This window comes from Gavialis gangeticus, unplaced genomic scaffold, assembly GCF_001723915.1.
Source record: "Gavialis gangeticus isolate Ggan-Ray unplaced genomic scaffold, GavGan_comp1, whole genome shotgun sequence".
In the NCBI taxonomy this organism is placed as follows: Eukaryota; Metazoa; Chordata; order Crocodylia; family Gavialidae; genus Gavialis; species Gavialis gangeticus.
The window spans coordinates 30,346,706-30,352,282 of record NW_017728996.1 but is presented as its reverse complement, the minus strand read 5'-3'; positions in this window follow the sequence as shown (position 1 = coordinate 30,352,282).

Below are 5,577 nucleotides of genomic sequence, written 5' to 3'. Positions count from 1 at the left end.
TTAATGAAGACAAAAGCAAATAAAATTAAATCTGTTCCTCATTCAGCTAAACTAACAAATGAAATAGCCAAAGCAGTCTTTTTTCAATTTTTTCCCTGCTGCTCCCTCTACTGTCTCCTAGGATTCACTGTATTTAGTTGTGCTCTGCACAAGTAGAGTGCATGCAGCAAACTCATTATCATATTTCATAGAATCATAGAAGTAGAGTTGGAAGGGACCTTGTAGATCTTCAAGTCTGACCTCCCTGCCTGGGCGGGAGAAAAACTGGACTCAAATGAGTCCAGCCAGGTAGGCATCAAGCCTCTTCTTAATATTTAATGACAAAATATTTATTGTCATATTTAATAATGTTGCATAACAATGTTGTGCTTAAACTCAGAAGATGCAGTATCATTATCTTCTGCAAAAGTCACAATAGCTCCACTTGGAAGTGGTGATCCACTTGGGGAAAAAATGGAAAAGAGATGAAATCCTGTATGACTAAGCACATAACTTTAATTCCAGAATGTAACTACAAGAAGAGACATTTCTTACCCATATATCCTACAACAATTTGGAAAACTGAATTTATTCTCATAAAAGCAGAGATTTAATCAACAACATTCTTAAATATCCAAAAGGTTATTTAGTAGTATATACTGCTGTAGTTTTATATTTGCAAAACTATAGCTTTATTGACATGAAATGTTACATTTTTCATCAATATTTATTCACATTATACAGAAAATAATACAATAAGTTCTCAGCCCTTGACAACTCTGCTGTGATGCAATCTAAGCTAATGCTATTTCGTGTTTCAGTATTTTGACATCTGTTAACAATGTTGTTAACCACTAATTGCAGTTCTTCATTCCAAGAACATGCCCTGATTACTAATTGCAGTCAGATAAATACTTTACTTTTTTAGAGATACTTTGTTATCCATTTTAGAAAAAGGAGAATTCTTTAAACTGTGGAGGAAGCATAGCAAGGAAATGAATTAACTGATTTCAGTTATGATAATAATGAAAGTTATACAGGCTGAAACTAAGTTCAGTGAAGGAAAAGAGAATTTTCAGTTGATTTTCAGACTTTAGATTTGTAATTCTTTTCACTTATGTGAGGATAAACACTTTGTTCTTATACTGTTTTTCCTCAGTAAATCTCAAGCATTTAACAGTTATTCTCATGTTAGAGTGAGACATTAAGGAATAAGCAAGTGAAGTGATTTGCCTAACGACACTGACCAGGCTAATAGCTCAGCCAGAATTGAATCCTGAGACCCACAGAATAAGGGCATAACTCTGTCCCCTCTTTAATAGGATATATTACATCCATTGTATAATTAACTGTAGAAAGGGAGAGATTGGGGTGGGCGGGATGTGGCCCATGAAGGACTCCATTTCCCAGTAGCCCCTGCCCATGTCACTATGGCTGCTTTCCATAGAGACCCTGGGAGGGGTGGGGCCATATTAGTGTGAGGCCAAGGTTTCCATTGAGACTGGCCCCAGGAGCAAGGCATGTGCAGGCAGCAGATTATGGCCCTGCCCTGACTCTAGACCATGTTGTTGTCACCGTAAAATCCTGGCTCCAGCCCTGAAGCAGCTCCCCACCCAGCCACCCACCCTGCCAGCGCTGCTGGGGTTGGTCTTCATGGAAACCCCAGCCCAATGCTGTCATGGCCCCACCACTCCTAGCATCTCCATGGAAACTGGCCACAGTGATGTGGTCAGAGACTGCTGGGAAATGGAGTCTGGCCTCTGGCTGGATTCACTTTTTTGCCCACCCCTGGCCTAGATCACTTCTGACCAGTGGCCATCCAACCTCTTCTTGAACACCTCCAGTGGTGGAGAGTCCACAACTTCCCTAGGCAGTCTATTCTACTGATTCACTATTCTAACAATGAGGAAGTTCTTCTAGATATCTAATCTAAATTTACTTTGCTGCAACTTCAAGCCATTGGTCCACATCCTCTTCTCTGCAACAAAAGAGAAAAGGTGCTTTCCCTCTTCTGCAGGGCAGCCCTTCAAGTGTTTGAAGACTGCTATCATGTCCCCTCTTAAGTACCTTTTCTACAAGCTGAACGTGCCCATCTCCTTCAGCCTCTCCTTGTATGACTTGCCTTCCAAGCCCTTGATCATCATTGTTTAAAATGTGGAGTGCACATTTTAAAATGGTGATAAAGATACTGTATTGTGTTGCCCCACTAGTTTTATGTATATTCCAACCAAAATACTTGGGAGACATTCACTTTTTCATTTTCAGACAGGGATCTCTGAAAACAATTTTTGGGAGAAGAGCAGGTTGGTTTTAGAGAAGGTGATTCCTGCACGGACCTTTGACTGGCATTGCACTATTTAGCATCTAAATATGTTAAAAGAGAAAATCATTTATGAGTGGCCTTTGCAGATCTCAGGAGATCTTTTGACCCCACAGACAGATTAAAATTATGGAAGAAACTGACAATAACATCAATGGACAAAGCTTTCTTGCAATTACTTGTCACTTACTATTCAAACGCAACATCTAGGGTGTGTTACAGGATTACACCAAATAAGCCAGGGGCACGACAAGAATGTCTGCTCGCTCCACTATTTTCAACTGATTCTTGAAAGATCTAAAACAGGTGCTAACAGGTAATCACTTCCACACACCGATTTATTTTTAATGACTTTATCCTTCTCTTGCTTTAGGCAGATGACACATTAATATTGTCAGAATCCCAAATAGGCCTCCAAAGATTATTAGATGCTTTTTGACAGCATTGCACCTCAAATAGTTTAGAAATCAACACAGCTGAAACCAAGGTATTGGTCTTTGTAAATGAAAGCAGGAACCAAGACTTTTTTAGAGGCTAAGAAACTAGAAGTGGTCTCTTTTAAATACCTTGGAATTTACTTTAGGAAAAATCTGAACTGGAAAAAGCACATTGAAAATGTAAATACTAAAGGAAAACAAACTTTGGGTGGAGTTTTATCTTTTTACAATAAGGGGAAAAAACAGTTCTGAAAGCACTAAGAATCTACAGATGCAAGGTAGAGTCCATTTTACTTTATGGAGAACTGTGGGGTTCTGACTTTATGGTCCACCTGAAAACTAAAAAGATTTCCAATTACTTTCTAAGGTGGCATTTATCTCTACCTAATTCTACATTAGGGGTTTCACTGCACTCCAAAACCGAACTGACACATGTGAACACCTGAGTTCAATTATGAATTCTAAACTCCGAACCACTCCCCCCCCCGCCAAAAAAAATACCTCCTAACCCCCACCCCTGCAAAAAAACAAGCACTTTGATTCCACCCAGGGGCATACACAAGCACCAGCAGGTTCTCCCTATGCCTAAAGAAGGGTGTTTGTGCCCGAAAGCTTGTAAAGAACAATTTTTCCAAATATTTGGTTGATCTAATAAAAGATATCACATTTACTCAAAGAACCTTGTCTGTCATACTCCTAAAAAGAGATATTTTATACCTTCCAGATACTTTAAGTGCATTCTAGAAACTTTTCCTTTACCAAGTAAACTATTGTTTGGATGGTTTAATAATATCTATATTCTCCTCCAGGCCTGGGAAATGTACTGAGGTCACTTAACCAATATTTCCCCTGTATTTAAAACAAAACTAAATTTAAGAACAAAAGATGCCAGCATGAAGATGGATATGCTGGCAGTGAGACTTTTGAACTTCCCCCTTTTTAAGATTAATAAAACACTCCTTTGATCTAGAAATCTACCTGCCTGCTGCAAAACTACAAACAGTGAGAAGCTGTTCCTAGATTGAGATTCACTTGAATGAGCTCTGTAGTTGTGGTAGGCAGGTGGTGTTAGACCCCATATTTGGACAGAAAATGCTCTTGTGGGAAGAGTGAGAGAGATCATTATTTGTACTCTTGTCTATACAAACCTAATTAAATATTTTGTGGTATTTTTAAGGCCCTAGCCCTCAGAGGCCTCTGAACACAGTACCATGCCACATTTCAACCAAAAAAAAATTGAGTTTCAAGTATTCGTTGTTTCAGGGATGAGCCTGAAAACATAAACCCTAAGGGTACAAAAACCAGAAGGCAGCCCTTCTCCACATTTCCAAATAAGTTAGTTTAGAAATCCTGTGAATTTTCAGTTGATAGCACAATTTTGGAGGCCTGACCCATCATTTTTGAATGCTTGGGCCAGTATTTCTTTTAACTCCTTGGAAATACATGTTATATTCAATGGCAAGTGTTACGTCTTAAATGAGTGCTTAACATCACACACAAATTGTACCAGTTTAACTTGACTGTGCCATCATATTAATTTAGCTAAACTGATGTAACAATTTTAGCTAAGCTGGTTTTGGACAAGTCAGGCAGAAGTAATCCAGGTTCAAATGGCTGGTTATGCAAGATCACACCTCCAGTTAAACTGATGCAACTCTATATGGAGACCACTTGGTGCTGAGCCAGTCACGATGCTCTCAGCCACAATTCTGTATCATTCTAAATCTCCATGATGAAAACATCAAAAATAAAACTTCTTAACAGTATAATAATAGATATTGGAATTTTAGTTTTGCTTAGGATTATTATGAAAAAAATCGTCATGCTGCTGTAATTTCCAGGAATATATGGCAAAAATATATTATTTATAAATAAAATGTGTGCTGTAGTTTGTGACTGGGACAAAACCATTTTATTTTCAATATAGATCTTTGTCCTTTGTAGAAAGGACTACGACTCTACTCTTTGTGTATGTTTGTCCCTGTGTACATATGCTATTAAAAGGTTAAGGTGGTAATACACATACTAGTTATTTTTATGAAATGACTTTTCCCCAGATAACAAATATGGTGCTGAAAGACAAAATAAAGTCCAGTGTCTCTTGACCCTCTCTGAGAGTGAGATGCAATTAAGTTCTGAGCAGTGACCTTCCCTTTGTGTCAAATTGTGCTAAAATGTATGTGACAGTTTTCTGTATGGAAACTTCCATCCGTCGATGATTAAGGAGAGGCTGTCAGACTCATTAATTTAGCATCACCAGCAGAATTCACAAGAAGATCCTAAAAGCAAAAGCTGTATCGGCGTTACCCGTTATGTTTCATGGCCATATACAGCTATTTCACTTTCACGATAAGTATATTTTTGCCTGTCCAAGCTAGAACTGAAGTTTCTGTTAGCAATCTGGACGCGCTGGTACTACAGCGTTTACTTTTTCTGAGAGAAAATTCTGTTTTAAAATAAGTTGACTTGTATTATCTCATTTTGCTTTCAGTACGGGTACCACCAACATCTAAAGGAGGAGGAGACTTGACCTTGAGAGCTTGTGCAGAAAAAAAAAAATCGGTGTCTTAGTGTAAGTTTTCACCTAAAACACTGTATTACGGGGCTGTTCATTTGCACTCCTATAAGCAAGTATATGCCATTGTTTCCATTCAAATGTTATTTTCAGGGGTTCGTAACTTGCTCGTGGTAAAACCACGACCAAGCAGAAACTGGGCGCATAAGGTCTTCTCCCACAACGGGGGCCCCGAGTGCGCCGGGGCGCGGGCACTGCTCTGCCGCACCGGGCCGGGCCCGGCGAGCTCCCACCTCCGGGCACCCGCGCGCCGCCGGCCGCAGGCG